Source organism: Lepidochelys kempii, chromosome 3 (assembly GCF_965140285.1).
Source record: "Lepidochelys kempii isolate rLepKem1 chromosome 3, rLepKem1.hap1, whole genome shotgun sequence".
Classification (NCBI taxonomy): domain Eukaryota; kingdom Metazoa; phylum Chordata; order Testudines; family Cheloniidae; genus Lepidochelys; species Lepidochelys kempii.
In genome coordinates this window covers 64,505,887-64,529,136 of record NC_136382.1, presented here as the reverse complement: position 1 = coordinate 64,529,136, position 23,250 = coordinate 64,505,887, and positions in this window count along the sequence as shown.

The window sequence follows — 23,250 nt, the reverse complement described above, 5'->3', positions numbered from 1 at the left end:
TTGATAAATGATTCACAGTTGTTTCATAAACTAATATTATTCTGAAGATAAGTAGCTACTGGCATTGCAGTTTGAATGAAGTATGCATGTCTTGTACCCTTGGAGAAGTTCAGGTCTGAATGAGTTATATAACCAAAGTGTTTCTACAGTTAGTGGATGTTAAACATTTCATATGTATAAATTTTTTATGAAAAAAAAGTGAGAGAGAAACATATAACTTAAAAGTGGAAGTGCTGAGACCACATGAGAGACAACTCTCTAGTAATTCCAGCCTTCGAGGCAGAAATCTTTCATGACACACTGTTCTCATAAAATGTGCATCCCAGTTTTTGTAGCCCAAAGATGTTGGGATAATCATCTAACTTTTGGTTACTTGAACTATCTGGACCAATGTTTTGAGGTTTGCCCATACCCATACCTATTCATTACAAGGCAACGGGATGTTTCCAACTGGAGACGATTTTATAATAGACTCTCAGTGGGTCATGTTCTGTTATTAGGTACAATGATACAACCCTACTGAAGTCAGTGGAGTGGCACCAGTCTAAGTGAGCAGAATTTGGACCACTCTGTTCTTATAAGCAGAATAAACATGCTGAACCCAACTCTGTTCTCAGTAAACTTCAATGGGATTGTGCCGGTGTAAATGAGAATGAATTTTGGCCCACTGCATGATACTTATCAAATGTCATCTATTAAATATGAAGTATTTATATGAATATATATCTGTCAAGGTTCCTTCCCCACTCTGAACTCTAGGGAACAGATGTGGGGACCTGCATGAAAGACCCCCTAAGCTTATTCTTACCAGCTTAGGTTAAAAACTTCCCCGAGGTACAAACTTTGCCTTGTCTTTGAACCATATGCTGCCACCACCAAGCGTTTTAAACAAAGAACAGGGAAAGAGACCACTTGGAGACTTCTTCCCCAAAAATATCCCCCCAAGCCCTACACCCCCTTTCCTGGGGAAGGCTTGATAACAATCCTCACCAGTTGGTACAGGTGAACAGAGACCCAAACTCTTGGATCTTAAGAACAATGAAAAATCAATAAGGTTCTTAAAAGAAGAATTTTAATTAAAGAAAAGTTAAAAGAATCACCTCTGTAAAAGCAGAATGGTAAATACCTTACAGGGTAATCAGATTCAAAACATAGAGAATCCCCCTAGGCAAAACCTTAAGTTACAAAAAACCACAAAAACAGGAATATACATTCCCTCCAGCACAGCTTATTTTACCAGCTATTAAACAAAAGAAAATTGAATTCATTTTCTAGCTAGATTACTTACTAACTTTACAGGAGTTGTAAGGCTGCATTCCTGATCTGTTCCCGGCAAAAGCATCGCACAGACAGATGAACCCTTTGTTCCCTCGCCCCTCCAGATTTGAAAGTATCTTGTCCCCTCATTGGTCATTTTGGATCAGGTGCCAGCGAGGTTATCTTAGCTTCTTAACCCTTTACAAGTGAAAGGGTTTTGCCTCTGGCCAGGGGGGATTTTATAGCACTGTATACAGAAAGGTGGTTACCCTTCCCTTTATATTTATGACAATATCCATCACTATTGAGAAAGATGTGGTCAAAAGTTAGCAAAGGATTACTGAAGCTGTCTATGTAGTCAGTTTAGATATAGCCCCATCTCCTTAAACAATGGAACAAATAATCCAGATTTGTTATAAATGCATCATGTCTTTTGGCAAATGAACAACCTAGATAAATTACATTGCTGAAAAGAATGAAATATTGTGCAATCATCATGGGCAGTTCCTTTCTCCCCATTCCAGCATTGGTCTGGCTAATTCACATGCCTAAAACCCAATATCTGTTTGTCAGATATGCACAGCTTTATAGTTTGTGAGCTGCTGGTAATCCAACTGTACAACGTGCTTCATTCCAGCTGTTTTACTTAGACTGGTAGGGACAGTATCTTCTTTCTTGGTGCACTGTTTGTTTTTCTCCCCTCAGTATAAAATTCTCTGTCAACTGTGCTGAAATTGATGACCCATGAACATGAACATCTATTTTTTGAAGAGAGTTCATTCTTTTACTAGGTGGGCTGTTCCCATGATCATCTTTAGTAGAGATTCAACAGAAGGATACAATAGATCCTCATGAAAGATGGCTTAGACAGCAAAATTTAGATATAACCATAATGCACACAGCAAAGAAGATCCATTTTTATGAGCTCATGAAATCTAAACAAGTCATTTCAAATGTCAGATTTCTGTCACTGCTAAATTTTTGAATGATTGACAAACTTTTAAAGTGTTCCATAAGGCAATGTGTGCTAAATAATGAGTGTTTTGAGAGGCCTGTAGTAGGTATATATTTTAAATAGCAGAATTTCAAGGACCTTGAATTTTGAACTATATTTCCACTAGAAATACAAAGAAAATCTATTAATTTCAATGTAACTTTCCTCAACTGAACCCCAGGTAGCTGCATCTCTCAGTTAACTGAGATTCAGTAATGCTCCTCTTCAGTTAATAAAGCTAGGCAGAAGCCTGGCAGCTCTTCAGCCATTCAGTTGGTTTGGAAACCAGTGTGAGACCATTCCACAGTTGGCTGGCACTCCTTTCTGATGTGAAACCCATAAGGTTTCAGATGTTCTCCAAGACCTTTTCAAAAATTGATTTGTATTGTAACTACGACTAGTATTATTTATATTGACAAAATGGAATAATGTCTGTAATCAAAAAAAAAAAAAAAACCCAAAACCATACGTGCTTCAGGAATCATTAAGTATTATTGTTTGCAGTGCTAATACCAAAATGAGAGTTCCACTCTTGGAGAATGGAAGAAAGGGGAACGTTTACACAAATGACTTTTCTTCAGTGCTATTGGTGATCTTTTGTTGAAGAAAGTTTTTCCACTCACGTGCCTTTTGTTTTGCATAATCATGATTTGAAATTCTCCTCCTTTGTTCATGATCTCAACCTGTCAACATGGATGTGACTGTATTGTCAGAAAATTAGAGGCTTGTATGCAGGAGGAGGGACAGCCTTGTGGTTAAAGCACACTGGACTAGGACTCAGGAAATCTGGATCCAATTCCTGGTCTGCCACAAGTTTCCTGTGTGACCATAGGGAAGTCAATTTCTTTGTGCCTGAGTCATTTGTAAAAGGAGGCTACTACTTCGCTATCTTATAAGAGTGTTTTTGATGAGGGTATATTCATTAATGCTGATTAGCCACTGTGATAATGAAGGCCATATAGATATTAGAAGGATAGATGAATACTTCACAAAGTGAACCAATATAAATGTGTGGTAGGCAGTATTTTGAAGTCCTCCAACATGGGTTGTAAAATTGTTCCATCTGCAAGATAACAAAATATATTAAAGATCATTTGAGATATTACTTTACAGATGGTAAGTGGATGAGTTTTACAAACCATGCTGATTGTCTTTAAAAATATTTATCATTGGCTTATATTATTTTGGCAATTTTGTTTCCTACAGTAAAAGACAACCCTTGTGAGGGCACCACTATTTTTCTAGTAATGAAGTCATTTGAATACCTTTCTAGTAGATCCTTAGGTATTATAATTAAACATTTACTTTCTAAACTGGGGTGGGCAAACTTTTTGGCCCGAGGGCCACATCTGCGTGGGGAAATTGTATGCAAGGTCATGAATGTAGGGCTAAGGCTGGAGCAGGGGGTTGAGGTGTGGGAGGGAGTGCGGGGTGTGGAAGAGGGTGTGGAGTGTGGGAGGGGGCTCAGGGTTGGGGTGCAGGGTGCGGTACAGGGCTCAGGGCAGGGAGTTGGGGTGCAGGAAGGGGTGTGGAGTGTGGGAGGGGGGCAGAGGGTTGGGGTTTGGGGTGCAGGAGGTGTTCAGGGTGAGGACTCCAGCACGGCGCCACTTACCTTGAGTGGCTTGGGGGTGGCAGCAGCGCGCAGCGGGGCTAAGGCAGGGTCCCTGCCTGCCCTGGCCCCGTGCCACTCCTGGAAGTGGCCAGTATGTCCGTCAGTGGCTCCTGGGGGTGGTGTGGGGCAGGCGGCTCCCCCGCGTGCTGCCCTTGCCTGTGGGTACCACCCCCGAAGCTCCCATTGGCTGTGGTTCCCCATTCCTGGCCAATGGGAGCTGCGGTGGGCGGTGCCTGCAGGTGAGTGCAGCACACAGAGCCCTTTGCCCCTCCCCCCCCAGGGGCCGCAGGCCCCTGGTGCCACCCACTTCTGGGAGTGGTGTGGGGCCAGGGCAGGCAGGGAGCCTGCTTGAGCCCCACTACGCCACGGGACTGGCAATCCTGCAGGCCGGATTGAAAGCCCTGACGGGCTGGATCTGGCCCATTGGATCTGGCCCTAAGCCCTACCTCTAGAAAGGTTTCAGAAATTGTTATGTTGTTGTTGTCATCTTTACCACTAACATTGCTATGAAAATATCAGGAAGCTCATTATAATTTGAGCGGCATTGGTATGCAAAAAAAAAGATATTCACATGAGACACCATTGTTTTCATCTGAAAATCTGATTGCTACATCAGATGCTACGACATACCAACAAATACACTTGCACTTCTCTCTCTTTTTCTTTTTACATGAAGGGCATTAAATAGAAAATCTCTGTTAATACACATTAAAATTGATATCTTATTTGCACCCAACTTGGAAATTAAAAGTTACAATCCCCTCAGCAATTGCAACCATATTTCAATAGCAAATCATCAGAACTACTAGTAGATAATGAAGGGTGAAATCCTGGCCCCACTGAAGTCTATAGCAAAATCTCCATTGTCTTCATTTGGACAGACATTTCATCTGAAGTGCTTAGAGGATTGGTACTGGATTCCGGAACAGACGTTGATTCTATTGGTAAGAGACCATCTCTGAAAAACTGTGAAATCTCGAGGTTTTTGTTGTCCATATTTGAGTTATGCATTGATCAAAAGTGGAAATGTCAACTGGAAGCCGCATGAAACAGTGTTATTATGCTGGAGGATATTGGTGGCTGCTAGCAAGTGTGTTTTGACCTATGGGCTGTCACAAACCTCATTGAACCTGCTAGCCACCTTTCATTCAGGTTAAATGAGGGAGAAATTAAATGCCCTTTTGTTTAATGATAGCTGAAACAATAGAAGCCCCTGCACAAGATGCTAGACCAAATCAGAAGGCGTGAGTAAGAAATGCAAATGCAGGGACTACAGCATTGATTGGTGGAGCTGTGTGTGTCTGTATGCGTGAGAGCAGAAAGCACCAGAAAGCCAGGAAAAAAACAGGCAAGTACTGGTGGGTATGGTTCCGGGAGGAAGCCAAAAGAGAGAACTTCTTTTTGGGCAGAGTATTAGCTGGCTTGGATTTGTGAGTAAGGAATCTGCCTCCTGCTGTTTGTTCCTACTGTGTTCAGGAAACTGGACGTTGGGTACATTGGGTTCTTTGTAAATATACAACATTAAACCAAGAAATACCTGTCTCGTATCTTCAGTTTTTCCTAATGGAAACAACCGAGCAAGGCCCTGAAAACTGGGTAAGTTGCTTGTACTAAGGGATAACAGTATTATATTATCCAAAGAGAAGACTATTTAGTAAATGTTGGGGGCCCAGTTAACACCATCATCTGTGGGTTATCAGAAGGTTCTCCGGTTGTCTGTGCTTTGTAAATTATATCTTCTGACATACCTTAGACTTAAAAAAAATATTGAATGTTAGTGTTAGCTAATGCAGTGTTGATCCCAGGGTATTAGAGAGACAAGGTGGGTGAGGTGATATCTTTTATTGGATCAACTTCTACTGGTGAGAGAGACACACTTTTGAGCTTACACAGTGGTATTCTTCACATCTCAAGCTCAAAAGCTTGTCTCTCTCACCAACAGAAATTGGTCCAATAAAAGGTAGTGTTCGCTAATAGCATTAGATTTACAGCCGTGGATCTTTTTGTTTATCTAAAGTGAAGTAGCAGCAGTGTACCTCAGTCCTGTTTTCATGTTCTCCATGCCCATTCAGTTTTTGGCCTCCCTGAGACAGGCAACATCATTCATTCCAATTATAATGAAGGGTTTTGGCATGTGGACACCTCCCCACTACAAACTGGACTGAGAACAGCAACTCATTTCACTATGACAACCAAACATCTGTCAAATGGTCACAACATATTTTCATTCATTAGTGACCTTGGGCCAGATTTGAACTGGTGATCAAGAATTAAAAACCTTCACATTCCATTACCAATCTCCCCTCCTTAGCCATTTGGACTCCACCACTCTTAACACATACTGGCAGAGTTGTGAAATACAGAGTTTAATCCACATTGATAAATAATGTTTTTGCTTGAATTATCCAGCATGAGTGAGTCACATATGGAATTATTTAAAATTAATTGAAAATCGACCTTGTGGAATATACAAGTCAATCTGGAAATGGACCTTAATGGCCATATATGGTTTTCAATCCACAGCAGTTCCTCCATTGATGTCAATGAACATTGCCTGCACAAATCAAGGGAAGAATATGGATCAATCCTACACAGTGCTGAGCACCCCTATAAGGAATCGAATGACTTTAATAGGAGCTGAGGGCACTCAGCACCTTACAGGAGTGTTCAGCACTTTGTAGGATTAAGCTCTATGTAATGAAAAAATATATTTATCTTAGAACTCTCATCTGACAATGGATCAGACTCTTCCATTTGACTTATGTGGTGGATATTTTTGCCCTGCACAGAGCATTCTTCTGACACCATACACCAGTATGCTGGAGGAAGGAGGAAAGGCATTCCCTACTCTCCCATGGGCAGACGTAGAGGAATAGTATTAGGAGTCAGCAGGCCTCCACTGCTGGTTTTTAAATTTTGTGTTATGTGTAAGTATAGATGTCAGTCCTTATCTGAAAAGACTGTTGGTGCCACATCCAGGCACTCTGAGTCAGTTTGACAGTAAATTGTCTGCAGCAGCCATTCAACTGAGCAGAGGAAGCTTCCAGGGCTGCAGCTTTGGTAAGGTTTTTATTTTTACCTCAGAAATGCAAGGGCTTGAAAGTGAATTGTTATATTTTAAAGCGCATCTGATCCCTCATTTAAAAAACAAGAAAAAACATTTGGTAAACATTTGGTTTTAGAAATGTGTGATTGTGAGTGTGCACACCAAGGACAGAGTATGTTGTGCTTTGTATATTTGTTTAGTTTTTCTTCACTCAAAGGGGCAGAAATAGCCTGTTTTTACAAGAGCTATATTTCTGCTCTTAACCCAACTCTAGAATCACTTAATTGTACGTGCAAAAAGAAAAGGAGGACTTGTGGCACCTCAGAGACTAACAAATTTATTTGAGCATAAGCTTTCATGAGCTATAGCTCACTTGCTGTAGCTCATGAAAGCTTATGCTCATATAAATTTGTTAGTCTCTACGGTGCCACAGGTACTCCTTTTCTTTTTCCGGATACAGACTGTCATAAATATAAAGGGAAGGGTAAACCCCTTTGAAATCCCTCCTGGCCAGGGAAAAGCTCCTCTCACCTGTAAAGGGTTAAGAAGCTAAAGGTAACCTCGCTGGCACCTGACCAAAATGACCAATGAGGAGACAAGATACTTTCAAAAGCTGGGAGGAGGGAGAGAAACAAAGGGTCTGTGTCTGTCTGTAGTCGTCTTGGCCAGGGACAGAACAGGAATGGAGTCTTAGAACTTTTAGTAAGTAATCTAGCTAGGTATGTGTTAGATTATGATTTCTTTAAATGGCTGAGAAAAGAATTGTGCTGAATAGAATAACTATTTCTGTCTGTGTATCTTTTTTGTAACTTAAGGTTTTGCCTAGAGGGGTTCTCTATGTTTTTGAATCTAATTACCCTGTAAGATATCTACCATCCTGATTTTACAGGGGGGATTTCTTTATTTCTATTTACTTCTATTTTTTTATTAAAAGTCTTCTTGTAAAACACTGAATGCTTTTTCATTGTTCTCAGATCCAAGGGTTTGGGTCTGTGGTCACCTATGCAAATTGGTGAGGCTTTTTATCCAACATTTCCCAGGAAAGGGGGGGTGCAAGTGTTGGGAGGATTGTTCATTGTTCTTAAGATCCAAGGGTCTGGGTCTGTAGTCACCTAGGCAAATTGGTGAGGCTTTTTACCAAACCTTGTTCAGGAAGTGGGGTGCAAGGTTTTGGGAAGTATTTTGGGGGGAAGGACGCGTCCAAACAGCTCTTCCCCAGTAACCAGTATTAGTTTGGTGGTGGTAGCGGCCAGTCCAAGGATAACGGGGGTAATATTTTGTACCTTGGGGAAGTTTTGACCTAAGCTGGTAAAGATAAGCTTAGGAGGTTTTTCATGCAGGTCCCCACATCTGTACCCTAGAGTTCAGAGTGGGGGAGGAACCTTGACATGGTGGCACAGTGGTGGGATTAACCTGAAATCATTTGAGATCCAGTTGAGATTTTTTGAACTAGAAATACAGATTTTAAAAAGGAAATTTTTTTTTCTTTGGAAAGAAAGTCCAGAAAGCAGCTTTGAAACTGAAAGCAGCTTGGTTTCTCTCTGCTTTGTGGCCAAGCAGAGACAAAAGGGGATTATCTTGTGAATTGCAGGTTTTCTTGCCTGGAGGCAGGGTACTTAACTCCTGCAGGGAAATTTACAGTCTTCCAACCCAGAGGTTTTTTTTCTTTTCTTCCTAAAAGTAAATAGGGGGGGTGTGCTCTACCCATTTGCCTGGAGACAAAAGTGGCAGGGTTTTTTTTAGGATTTTGATTTTTTTGTTTTTGTTTTACAAGGAGCACAGGTTTGAAAAGAAATTTTTTTTTCTTTGGGCTGGGTAAGCAGGTTTCCAAGTAGTTGGAGGTTTTTTGCTTTAATTTGGGCCCAGAGCAGAGACAAGGGAATTGTCTTTTTCTGTAGGCTGACAATCACTATCAGAGAATAGGTATTCTATTCCAGCACAGCAAAATTTTACAGCCAAGTTTTGTTTGTTTATTTCTAAACCTCGGGTGTAAAGTTAGTTAAAAAGAGAGAGGTTAGAATGGCCAAATCCTCAGCTCGACTACAGCTGGAATTAGCCAAATTTCAGGCTGAGGAAAAACAAAGGGAACATGAAAGACAGATAGAACTCATGCAGCTGAAGAAGGAACAAGAAAGGGAGGCAGAACAACACCAAGAGGCTGCCCACAAGAGGGAAATGGAGACAAGGAAGCATGTGGAGGAGGAGAGGGAAAAAGAGAGGAAGCATGTGGAGGAGGAGAAGGAAAAAGAGAGGAAGCATGTGGAGGAGATGGAGAGGATAAAGGCCCAGCAGAATATACCAACAAACCCTAGCAATCCTTCTCCAGGTACCACTTCCCATCCCAGAAAGTTCCCCACCTACAAGGCAGGTGATGATACTGAGGCCTTCTTAGAAAACTTCGAAAGGGCCTGCCTTGGGTACAACATCTCTACTGACCAATACATGGTAGAGCTGAGGCCGCAGCTCAGTGGACCCTTAGCTGAGGTGGCAGCTGAAATGCCTAAAGAACACATGAACAAGTATGAACTGTTTAAATCCAAGGCGAGAGTCAGAATGGGGATAACACCCGAGCAGTCTCGTCGGAGGTTCCGAGCCCTAAGGTGGAAACCAGACATGTCATTTACCCGACATGCCTACCACATTGTAAAACATTGGGATGCCTGGATATCAGGAGCAAGTGTTGAATCTCCAGTAAATTTGCCCTTCCTAATGCAAATGGAACAATTCTTAGAGGGTGTTCCTGAGGAAATAGAAAGATACATCCTAGATGGGAAACCCAAAACTGTAATTGAGGCAGGAGAGATTGGAGCCAGATGGGTGGAGGTGGCAGAGAAGAAGAAAACTGGTCGCAGTTGGAGCGGAGACCAGAAGGGACCACCCCAGACCACACCCTATTACCGGGGGCCGCCCAAAGCCCCACCTACCTCCCAAAGAACCCTCCAGACCCCTTATCGTCCCACCACCCCGTTCTCCAGCAACCCTCCTCGCCCCAGTGACCCGTCAGCTGGACGATGTTTTAAGTGTAACGAGCTGGGGCATGTAAAGGCCAACTGCCCCAAGCACCCCAACAGATTACAGTTCATTGCACCGGAATCACACCAGAGGTCCACAGGCCCAGATACCTCCCAGATACCCTTGGAGCGGAGGGAAACTGTGAGTGTGGGCGGGAAGAAGGTCACCGCGTGGAGGGACACCGGAGCACAAGTGTCAGCTATCCATGCTTCGTTAGTGGACCCCAATTTAATCAACCCAGAGATCCAAGTGACGATTCAACCCTTCAAGTCCAACTCTTTCAATTTGCCTACAGCCAAGTTGCCTGTCCAGTACAAGGGCTGGTCAGGAATGTGGACTTTTGCAGTCTATGATGATTATCCCATCCCCATGCTGTTGGGGGAAGACTTGGCCAATCATGTGAAGCAGGCCAAGAGGGTGGGAACGGTCACCCGCAGCCAGGCTAAACAAGCCGTGAGGCCTAGCTCTGTTCCGGAAACTTCTATCAGGACCCAGTCAGAGGTGATGGACCTGGACCCCAGGCCAATGTCTGCAACAGCAGTAGTGGATCCAGTCCCAGAGACCCAGACGGAACCAGTCCCAGAACCAGAACCAGCCGAACAACCAACACCAGACCCCGTGTCAGCACTGAATCCAGTACTTGCAACCTCAACACCAGAGGGCCCAACCAAACCTGAACTGGCAGCAGCCGATAACCCTACACAAGAGGCTCAGCCGGAGCCTGAATCCCAACATAGTGCACCAGCGGAGAGCGGTTCACAGTCCATCCCCTATATGACAGAAACAGCTCCATCCCCTATATCGCTTCCAGAGGGACCAAGCCTATGTCCCCAATCCAATGAGGAACTGATGTCTCCAGCATCAAGGGAACAGTTCCAGACCGAACAGGAAGCAGATGAAAGCCTCCAGAGAGCTTGGACGGCGGCACGGAGCAACCCACCGCCTCTCAGCTCTTCTAATCGATCCAGGTTTGTTGTAGAAAGAGGACTTTTATACAAGGAAACTCTTTCTGGTGGACACCAGGAAGACTGGCATCCTCAGAGACAGTTGGTAGTTCCAACTAAATACCGGGCCAAGCTCTTGAGCTTAGCCCATGATCACCCTAGTGGCCATGCTGGGGTGAACAGGACCAAAGACCGTTTGGGGGGGTCATTCCACTGGGAGGGAATGGGCAAGGATGTTTCTACCTATGTCCAGTCTTGTGAGGTGTACCAAAGAGTGGGAAAACCCCAAGACCAGGTCAAAGCCCCTCTCCAGCCACTCCCCATCATTGAAGTTCCATTTCAGCGAGTAGCTGTGGATATTCTGGGTCCTTTTCCGAAAAAGACACCCAGAGGAAAGCAGTACATACTGACTTTCATGGATTTTGCCACCCGATGGCCGGAAGCAGTAGCTCTAAGCAACACCAGGGCTAAAAGTGTGTGTCAGGCACTAGCAGACATTTTTGCCAGGGTAGGTTGGCCCTCCGACATCCTCACAGATGCAGGGACTAATTTCCTGGCAGGAACTATGAAAAACCTTTGGGAAGCTCATGGGGTAAATCACTTGGTTGCCACTCCTTACCACCATCAAACAAATGGCATGGTGGAGAAGTTTAATGGAACTTTGGGGGCCATGATACGTAAATTCGTAAATGAGCACTCCAATGATTGGGACCTAGTATTGCAGCAGTTGCTCTTTGCCTACAGAGCTGTACCACATCCCAGTTTAGGGTTTTCCCCATTTGAACTTGTATATGGCCGTGAGGTTAAGGGGCCATTGCAGTTGGTGAAGCAGCAATGGGACGGATTTACACCTTCTCCAGGAACTAACATTCTGGACTTTGTAACCAACCTACAAAACACCCTCCGAACCTCTTTAGCCCTTGCTAGAGAAAACTTACAGGATGCTCAAAAAGAGCAAAAAGCCTGGTATGATAAACATGCCAGAGAGCGTTCCATCAAAGTAGGAGACCAGGTCATGGTCTTAAAGGCGCTCCAGGCCCATAAAATGGAAGCATCGTGGGAAGGGCCATTCACGGTCCAGGAGCGCCTGGGAGCTGTTAATTATCTCATAGCATTCCCCACCTCCAACCGAAATATCATATTAATATCATATTAATTCTCTAAAGCCCTTTTATTCCAGAGAATTAAAGGTTTGTCAGTTTACAGCCCAGGGAGGAGACGACGCTGAGTGGCCTGAAGGTGTTTACTACGAAGGGAAATGTGCTGGTGGTGTGGAAGAGGTGAACCTCTCCATGACCCTTGGGCGTATGCAGCGACAGCAGATCCAGGAGCTGTGCACTAGCTATGCGCCAACGTTCTCAGCCACCCCAGAACTGACTGAACGGGCATACCACTCCATTGACACACGTAATGCTCACCCAATTAGGGTCCAACCTTACCGGGTGTCTCCTCAAGCTAAAACTGCTATAGAACGGGAGATCCAGGATATGTTACAGATGGGTGTAATCCGCCCCTCTGAAAGTGCATGGGCATCTCCAGTGGTTCTAGTTCCCAAACCAGATGGGGAAATACGTTTTTGCGTGGACTACCGTAAGCTAAATGCTGTAACTCGCCCAGACAACTATCCCATGCCACGCACAGATGAACTATTAGAGAAACTGGGACGGGCCCAGTTCATCTCTACCTTGGACTTAACCAAGGGGTACTGGCAGGTACCGCTAGATGAATCTGCCAAGGAAAGGTCAGCCTTCATCACACATCTCGGGCTGTATGAATTTAATGTACTCCCTTTCGGGCTGCGAAATGCACCCGCCACTTTCCAAAGACTTGTAGATGGTCTCCTAGCGGGATTAGGAGAATATGCAGTCGCCTACCTTGACGACGTGGCCATATTTTCGGATTCCTGGGCAGACCACCTGGAACATCTACAAAAAGTCCTTGAGCGCATAAGGGAGGCAGGACTAACTGTTAAGGCTAAGAAGTGTCAAATAGGCCTAAACAGAGTGACTTACCTTGGACACCAGGTGGGTCAAGGAACTATCAGCCCCCTACAGGCCAAAGTGGATGCTATCCAAAAGTGGCCTGTCCCAAAGTCAAAGAAACAGGTTCAATCCTTCTTAGGCTTGGCCGGTTATTACAGACGATTTGTACCGCACTACAGCCAAATCGCTGCCCCACTGACAGACCTAACCAAAAAGAAACAGCCAAATGCTGTTCAGTGGACCGGAAAGTGTCAGAAGGCCTTTAACAAGCTTAAAGCGACACTCATGTCTGACCCTGTACTAAGGGCCCCAGACTTTGACAAACTGTTCCTAGTAACCACAGATGCATCCGAGCGTGGTGTGGGAGCAGTTTTAATGCAGAAAGGACCTGATCAAGAATTCCACCCTGTCGTGTTTCTCAGCAAAAAACTGTCTGAGAGGGAAAGCAACTGGTCAGTCACTGAAAAAGAATGTTATGCCATTGTCTACGCTCTGGAAAAGCTACGCCCATATGTTTGGGGACGGCGTTTCCACCTGCAAACCGACCATGCTGCACTAAAGTGGCTTCACACCGTCAAAGAAACTCACAAAAAACTTCTTCGGTGGAGTTTAGCTCTCCAAGATTTTGATTTCAACATCCAACACATCTCAGGAGCTTCTAACAAAGTGGCTGATGCACTCTCCCGTGAAAGTTTCCCAGAATCAACTGGTTAAAATCGTCCTTGAGATGTGCAAAATATTGTTAGTCTTTATGTACTTGGTAGTATATTTAGAGATGCATGTGTCTTATTAACTCAGTTTTCCTAGAGCTCCAGGAAGAAATCCCAGCCAGTGTTTCACCCTAGCTGAGATTTGGGGGGCGTGTCATAAATATAAAGGGAAGGGTAAACCCCTTTGAAATCCCTCCTGGCCAGGGGAAAGCTCCTCTCACCTGTAAAGGGTTAAGAAGCTAAAGGTAACCTCGCTGGCACCTGACCAAAATGACCAATGAGGAGACAAGATACTTTCAAAAGCTGGGAGGAGGGAGAGAAACAAAGGGTCTGTGTCTGTCTGTAGTCGTCTTGGCCGGGGATAGACCAGGAATGGAGTCTTAGAACTTTTAGTAAGTAATCTAGCTAGGTATGTGTTAGATTATGATTTCTTTAAATGGCTGAGAAAAGAATTGTGCTGAATAGAATAACTATTTCTGTCTGTGTATCTTTTTTGTAACTTAAGGTTTTGCCTAGAGGGGGTTCTCTATGTTTTTGAATCTAATTACCCTGTAAGATATCTACCATCCTGATTTTACAGGGGGGATTTCTTTATTTCTATTTACTTCTATTTTTTTATTAAAAGTCTTCTTGTAAAACACTGAATGCTTTTTCATTGTTCTCAGATCCAAGGGTTTGGGTCTGTGGTCACCTATGCAAATTGGTGAGGCTTTTTATCCAACATTTCCCAGGAAAGGGGGGGTGCAAGTGTTGGGAGGATTGTTCATTGTTCTTAAGATCCAAGGGTCTGGGTCTGTAGTCACCTAAGCAAATTGGTGAGGCTTTTTACCAAACCTTGTTCAGGAAGTGGGGTGCAAGGTTTTGGGAAGTATTTTGGGGGGAAGGACGCGTCCAAACAGCTCTTCCCCAGTAACCAGTATTAGTTTGGTGGTGGTAGCGGCCAGTCCAAGGATAACGGGGGTAATATTTTGTACCTTGGGGAAGTTTTGACCTAAGCTGGTAAAGATAAGCTTAGGAGGTTTTTCATGCAGGTCCCCACATCTGTACCCTAGAGTTCAGAGTGGGGGAGGAACCTTGACACAGACTAACACGGCTGCTACTCTGAAACCTTAATTGTATGTGTTAATCATTTCCTATGATAACCGCATTATCCTTTTTTGTAATATCATTTGTATACCATCAGAAGTATGCAAGGCACTTTGGGTGGAGAATTACTTGCTTGAGAAGATGAACTCCTTAAAAACACTAATATTGTTTTTGTGCAGATCTCTCAAGTAATAAACAGGAAGGAAATTAAAAATACAGCATAGCAAAATATGATCTATCACTGATTTTTTTCCTAAATAAAATGTTATTCAAAGTTCTCCATGAGTCATCATCATTTTTATAATAGACTATTAAACCCTAACAATGCACATTAAAAACATTATACAACTGCTGCAAAAATACTTACCAAAGATGTGGATCTTGGAAACTTCCTTTACACTATTGATTGGCTCCTACAGACAGTTTACTGGCTAGCTGACTCTGAGCTGCTGGCTGTGGCAGCTGCATTCTTTTTCATGTAAAGGTTTTATGCTTTTCACAGATGCCCACTTAAGTCTCCGTGGCTCCCTTCTCTTCATGATGTCCATTCTTTGAGGTTCCTTTTGGTGCTGCATACAGACGTCAAACTCTTTTCTTCAGCTTTGTCTCTTCAAAAAGAGACGTTTTCTTGGTTTACTCTTGGATGACTCTGTGAAGCAGCAAGAAGGTACTTTGCTGAAAACATTCATGCACCTATTTACTGGAGGTTAAAAAATGTTCAGAGGCTTCCAGAGAGTCGAATATCTACAACAGTGTCCCACTGTATTCAAGACTTGAGGGTTTCCCCCGTAAAAGACGAGAAAACTCTCTGCATTTCACAGAAATAGCAAACTAAGAAATAGTAAAAAGAAAAGGAGGACTTGTGGCACCTTAGAGACTAACAAATTTATTTGTTAGTCTCTAAGGTGCCACAAGTCCTCCTTTTCTTTTTGCGGATACAGACTAACACAGCTGCTACTCTGAAACCTAAGAAATAGTAGCAAGCTCTATTTTTTAGCACACCGATGTGGGAAAAGGCTATGCAACAGCTTCTATCTGCTCTGTGGCCATCTGTGGATCTAGGTGATATAGGCATTCCCAGGCAGGCATATTACACTTTCATCTGACCAGCTTCTCAATAGTTCACCAAAGTGGGGAGGTTGTGTGCTCTCTTTCCGAAAGATAAGACCTAGCTGATCATATGGTTATTGCAAGATGTTTGTGCAGGAAATATTTTCAGATATGTAGAATATTAGTCAACTGCTTCCACTGCGACAGAGGATCGACGTACATCGATTGGTGTCCAGAAGACAAGGGAGTGAGCACCCAACTGTAACAAGGTGAGGTATACGCTAACTGCTAGCTTGCAGAAGCGAAGAGAGGGGCTCTCAGAGCCTGGAGTGGAAGGTCTGTAGTGCTAGCGGCTGCATTGTTGACTGACGAGACTCTCTCATGCAGCACGCTGCTGACAGAGATGCTAGGCACACCGACTGAACAATTTTGGTGGGAATTGTGGCTGCTCAGCATATCTAAGAATTCGGCCTTATTAGAGAAATCGAAAATTTATGTTTCATTTTACAAATTTCTTACTGCACAACTAGAAAAACCTGGAAAATTGTCACTTTAATTGTGATGATTTTTTTTGTTATGATTTTTATTTCTGAAGTCTGTGCTGGTGTGCCTTTATTTTTGTCTCTAGTACATGCTACCACAAAGAGTATGGTCGAAGGCCCAGATCCTACACCAGGATAGTCAATGGGAACTTTGCCACTGACTGCAGTGAGCATAGAATCGAGTCCTAAAAACCCAATCCTACTGCCACTGCTTTGCCTTTGACTGCAATAGATGTAATGCAATTCCCAATGAAATTACAATGCAAACTTAGTTGAATTGCATGAAATATTTGTGAATTAATGTTTGCAGTTTCCCTACGGAGTGCTATTGTGTTAGGTTTTTCATTGCTGTTGGTTTTAGTTGCCTCTTTAGTGACATTTGGAGTTTGTGAAGAGATCTAAGACAAAAAATTTTTTTGCTCATAAAACTAGAGGTAAAGTCTTTGTCCATTAGTTTCATTTTATAGGCAAAACTTTCACATGGATGCAATGGACATGGGCGCAAAAGGTATTTGTATTCATTGATGGTGCAAATATATTTATTTTTGTGATGCAAACAGCCATATGCACATATGAATCTGGCAGTGACACCCCTTAATCTCTGATTGTCATGTATAAATGCCCATCTGAGCAAATAATCACAGGTTTTCATGTGCATATCTGTGGCACCTGTGTTTCAGAATCAGAACCTATGTAATACTGTGCAGTTCTTAAGCATCTTCCATCTCAGAAGTGCTCAACAAATACAGATTTACCCCTATGCATGGTGCAGCCACTGTACACCACTCAAGTCCACATCTAACCTGTGCTGAGGGCTTAAGTGGTACACAGAGCTTTTGAGAAGGCCCTCTGGACTGTTGTAAATATCAGCCATTATCAACTAAATTTGACTATGTCCCTTTTGACAGGTAACTACTTTTATCCCATTTTATCAGCTGGGAAAACTGAGCCATAGGATGGAATGAGAGGATGAATTTTAATTTGGTCACCAATAAGTGTGTGTTTAACGATTGGGAAAGAGTCATGGTCTCCTGACTTCCAGTTTTAACACCAGTATGAGCTCTCCTCTTTCCTGCCATATATGGTATGCAGACTACAGTACATATTGCATGCAGCATTCAGATACAGCCAAGAGAGAGATGCTGCGTGCAGATCCAAGTTAGAATATATGTCATGGTTTGTCGTCTCGTGGACTGCACCTTTACATTTTGATAAGTTTTCAGGAGGAAGATTCAGTTTGGGGGGTTAGTTGTAGGGTGACCAGATGTCCTGATTTTATAGGGACTGTCCCAATATTTGGGGCTTTGTCTTATATAGATGCCTATTACCTTCCTACCTACCTACATTCTTTGTTGCCCAGCCTCTAGTGCTTGAGATGTTCTGTGTGGGTAACCATGTGGCTACTGCAGAATCCCTACTGTGTACATTGCAGTGAGAGAAGTGAGATGAAATTCTGGCCTCATTTAAGTCAATGACCAGGATTTGACCCAGAATCTCCCAGGTAACGGGTGCTAGAATATATAAAGTTTAACTATAACCTAGCTGCCAGGCTATTGGCTATTCTGAGGTGGGTCTCTCTCAATCTTGCCTGTTGAAGCTATTCCACTTTGTATAAATAATTAAGTGTTCACTAGGCCAGAGAGAGAAAGGGAACAACTTTAAAGCCTGGTGATCAGGGCTCTTACTTAGGAGGTGGTGAACACATAGAGGACCATGAGCGATGGAGAGAGATCCTCCTCAGAATAGCCAATCGCCAGGTCATATCCCATCTGAGTGTCCAACCACTGGGATGTGAGGTATCAGATGACAACCTCCTCCTCCATTCTGTGAACGGTGCTAAGTCCTTTTGTGAGTCTAGCCCAAATAGCAAAACATTTTGTTTTGATCTTTCCAATTTTTTTTCTTTTCTTTTATTGATCAAAAACAATTTGCCCAAATCAGCACAGCTTGGTAAAATGTTTTGATTGACACCACTCTTTTTTTGCTTTTTGGGATGGAAAAAATGTTTCAGAAAAAAATTATGCTCCGCTTAATAATGATTAAGGCTATGTTTTAGTCACAGGTATTTTTAGTAAAAGTCATGGACAGGTCACAGGCAGTAAACAAAAATTCACGGCCCGTGAACTGTCTTTTACTTTTACGATATAATCCTAAGTAAAACTTGGGCTGGGGGGCTGCGGGTGCTTGGGGGGGGGAAGAGAGATCAGGCCCCAGGTGCTGGGGGTGGTGGCCCAGGACCCCGCTGGTGCTGGGGAAAGGCGGGTGATGGTGTGTGGCCTGGGACCCCCACTGGTGCTGGGGGGGGAGGGGAAGGAGGCGGCAGTGGTCCATGCCCCGGGATGCCCTCTGGTGCTGGGAGGGAGGAGAGTTGGTGGGGCTGGCAGGCTCCCTACCCAGCTCCAACAGCATGTCCGTGCAGCTCCTAGTGGGAGGGGCAGCATGAGGCTCCATAAGCTGCTCCCGCCACAAGTGCCAGCTCCACAGCTCCCATTGGCTGGGAACCACAGCCTGTGGGGGCTGCGGGCATGGGCAACGCGCGGAATCCCCCTGGCCACTCCACCCAGGAGCTGCAGGGACTTGCCAGTTGGAGCTGGGGAGCCCTCCCGGTAAGACCACCATGCACCCCAACCCCCCTGCACCAGCCCTGAGCCCCCTCCCACACACCCAAACTGCTGATGCTGGCCGCTGAAGAGGTCACAGAAAGTCACGGAATCCGTGACTTCTGTGACCTCCATGACGGACACGCAGCCTTAATAATGATCCTTAACAAGACCTCAAGGCTAGGCACTACCTTGACAATGAGAGGGCAGATGCCTTCAGTAGAGAGCCAGCTTCTCAAATTGTTTCCCTTTCCCAGCATCACGTCTCTCTCAGCAAGCTTGAACTTGAACTAACAGCTTTTTGTGCATAGATTTATTTTTGTCAGGCCCTGACACATTTGCTTGGTGGTGCTCACTGTGCCTGTTGATGGAGATAAGTCTGTATATACGTTTGGCCAGGGTGGCTGTTAGCATCTTTTTACCATTAGAGACTATATCTCATAATATCCACTAAAGATGAAGAGATGCTATTCCTCAGTGTTTTTAAGTAACAGGAGAAGTTACTCATCCTGACTGCCTGGGATCTGGCTGAAATGAATGAGCGAAACCAGTTCAGGTACTCCACCCTCCACTCCTGCTAAGTCTGATATGTGAATCAGCAACAACTTGTGATCAATCATGCCAAAGGCTACTATAATAATATAGCCATAGCCATATCTCCTCTGTCCATAAGTAGATTGTCCATCAGTGCTGTTTGTAGATCACATCTCAGTCTAATACCTGATTGTGAGGCATCTAAAATGTTCTTGGAGATCATGCCTTGGTAGAGTTTTCCAGTCATTATCTTTTAGGGAAAGGGATGTTGGAGTTGCGGGAATCGTTGGTGAGATCATTGATATTAAGTGAAAGGTTCTCATTAAATGGCTGCAGTATTGTATACTTCAGAATGACGGATAAGATAGCCTTTCTAAGGGAGGTTTTCACTTCCCTTACATGTTGCTTACATCCCTTAGAGCTTTTAATGATTCCATTTCTGTGATTGGGTCAAACAAAGATGTAGAATGATTATCTTCTCTACTCTGGTTCTCTTCATCCCAGTACAGCTATCTCATAGTCAGGTAATTACTGCCTTACAGCTGGAGATACTAAATAATTGTATTTTAAATTTACATCTTCCTGTGTTGAGGTCTTCCTGCAGTTTATTATTGGTAAACTATATTGTTTGCAACTTAAGTGTGCTGGTAAGTTGCAGTATATATGGAAAGTTTTTTTTTCTCATTAGACACATTAACATCTATTTGTCTTTTTTGGAAAATATATATTTTAAATAACAAAGTACTATATATCTGTTTGTGTCCAATGTCATAAACAACCATGTTTTAGAGTCCATTCTTGGTACACTGCCTGCATTTTAAATTACACTTTCCATGAGAACTCGTCTTGTCAAGACTGGTGCCAAAACTTCTTTTAAAAATAAAATAAAATAAAATTGGCATTAACTTACCCCCTTTATTTTTGACAAGGCAAATTTCCTAAAAAAGGAAAAATGCAAAGTACAGGCACTGTACTAATATTGCACACTGAAAGCATTTTTGCAATTAAGTTTTAGCTTGTGGCAAAACTCTCCAGCTGGCATGGCCATTTACTTGACATTAATACTGAAAGGAACCACCATCTCTTTGTGTTTCTAGGTGCACTTCTATGTTATCTCTGCACTTGTGTGGAGTTGCAATATTGGAGTGATACACATTTTTGGACATCTCGTGTAATATGCTGGATATTACACCATGAGAACAAGATACACTTTCAGGCACTTTTCAATTGTAGATACTGGGGAATTAAACAGAAACAGGGAAAACGAGAAGCTGCAGAAAGCCATGAAAAATAACATGCTCTTGATTGCTTTACCATAGAACAAACTCTTGGCCTCATTCTTCTATAACATCAGTTTTAATAAGGAGCAACTCTGCTAAAGTCAGGTTAGTAACACTGGTGTAACATCAGAATCATGCTCAGTATACTTCCTATCTTCGAGACTTACATGGCCCTACATTTTGTTGTAATAGCTAAGCACCTCACAATCTTTAATACATTTGTCCTCACTGTGTAGTAGGGAAGAAGTAGGCACAGAGAACCTAAATGACTTGCCCAGGGTCCCACAAGAAGTCTGTGGCAAAGAAGGGAATTCAACATGAGCCTCCCAAATTCAAGGCAAGTGTTCTCATCACTGGAATATCCTTCCTCTCCTGAAGCTTAAAGCCATCTTCCACACAACCCTCAGGCCATGTTAATTTTATATCATTGTACTTTTTAATCAAAATCTCATGTGGTACTAGGTCAAACACCTTACAAAAGTCTAAGAATATTACATCACTGTTATTTTTATCATCCAAAAGTTGTAATCTCATAATAAAAGCAAACTAACTTGATATTTTCTTTTGATGAGTTTACACGTTTGGTTGGTAAAGGTAATAGTGTTGAAATAATATAGACTTCTGTAAGGCGTGGCATTTTGATTAAAAACTACAATGATATAAAATTAACTTGGCACACATTAAATGGAATAAAAGCTGCCTGCCTCATAGCTCTCAAAGTAATTGTAAATAGTGAATCATCATCAATTGGGTGAGTTTTTAATGGGGTCCTGCAGGAATCAGTTCTTGGAAGAAAGAATTGGAAGAAAATGCAACATTATCAATGATAAAATTTGCAGATGGCACAAGTTGCGGGAGTGGTAACTAATGAACAGCAATCTGATACAGAGCAATCTGGGTCAGCTGGTAAACTGGGAGCAAGCAAACAAGATGTGTTTTAATTTAGCTTAATGTAAATGTATGCTTCTAGGAACAAAGAATGTAGGCCATACTTAAAGGTTGGGGGACTCTATCCTGGGAAGCAGTGATTCTGAAAAAGATTTCAGAGTCATGGTGGATAATCCACTGAATGTGCGTTCCCAGTACAAAGCCATGGACAAAAGGACTAATGCAGTCCTTGAATGCATAAACAAGGGAGTCCTAAGAGGGAGTAGAGAGGTTATTTTAGCTCTGTATTTGGTGCTGCTGCAACTGGAATACTGTGTCCAGTTCTGATATTCAGAATTCAAGAAGGATGTTGATAAATTGTAGAGGGATCAGAGAAGAGCCATGAGAATGATTAAAAGACTAGAAAACGTGTCTTATGGTGATAGATTTAAGGAGCTCAATCTATTTAATTTAACAAAGCAAAGGTTAGGCGGTGATTTGATTAGTCTGTAAGTATCTATGTGGGGAACAAATATTTAATAATGGGCTCTTCAATTGAACAGACAAAAGGATATTCTATGATTCTATGATTCTATAAAACAATCCAATGGCTGGAAACTGAAGCTAGACAAATTCACACAGGAAATAAGGCATAATTTTTTAATAGTGACAGTTATTAACCATTGGAACAATTTATAATTTATTGTGGTAAATTCTTCATCACTGACCATTCTTAAATCCAGATTGGATGTTTTCTAAAATATATGCTAGAGGAATTTGGGGTGGGGGAGAAGTTCTATGGCCTGTGTTGTACTCGAGGTCCAATTAACTGATTGCTATGGTCCCTTCTAGCCTTGGACTCTGTGAATCTATTAATCTCTCCCCTCCCTAGTCCTTTTCCATTGTCACTTTTGGCCAGACCAGAGATTCTGTCCCTGTATTTGGATTAGTATAATCACATTAATTTAATAATAATAATACCTAGCTCTTACAGCATTTTTCATCTGTAGATCTCAAATTGCTCTACAAAGGAGTTCGGAATCATTCTACCCATTTTACAGATGGGGAATAGAACTCAGTTCACCTCAGTCCAAATCTAGTGCTGTGTCTACTAGACCACACAGCTTCTCCGTCAGCAGTTTAATGCTGTTTCAAAAGCAGGGTAAAAGAAAGTTTGTTTGTTTTTTTTTAATTTGATTCTTCCTTCCATGTACTGTCTCCAGTGATGTACCAAGTTCCTCTCTCTTTCAGACGGTGTTATCTTTCTGGCTGATAGCAAATGCCTGTTTTACAACAAGAATGTTTAATGCTTGTCAACAAAACAAATAGTTTCTGTCTGCCTTCAGCCTCTATATGTGCTTATTGGTTTGTCAGGCTAGTCAGGGTAAACTCCATCTTTTAGAAAGTGTGACATTAGGGTAAGTGATTTTTCCTCATGTTATCAATTATAACTATAGGAAAATATAGTTGTCCTTCATATAAAGAGTATGAACTGTTCTCTCAATGAAAAAAAAGTCTTGGATCTTAGAAATGAACCTCAACTTCGCAGTGTTACAGAAACATATTTATTTAGTAAGAAGCACAAAGAGTTGGAAGACAGATGACATAGGCGAGGTCCTTTTCTCTTCAGTTAGGATTAAACAAAAGAGGGTTGCTGTTCTTTAGTTCACAAAAGAATTCTGAAACATACTAATATAATTAAAGATACAGCACTGGGCCAAATTCTGTTGTCAG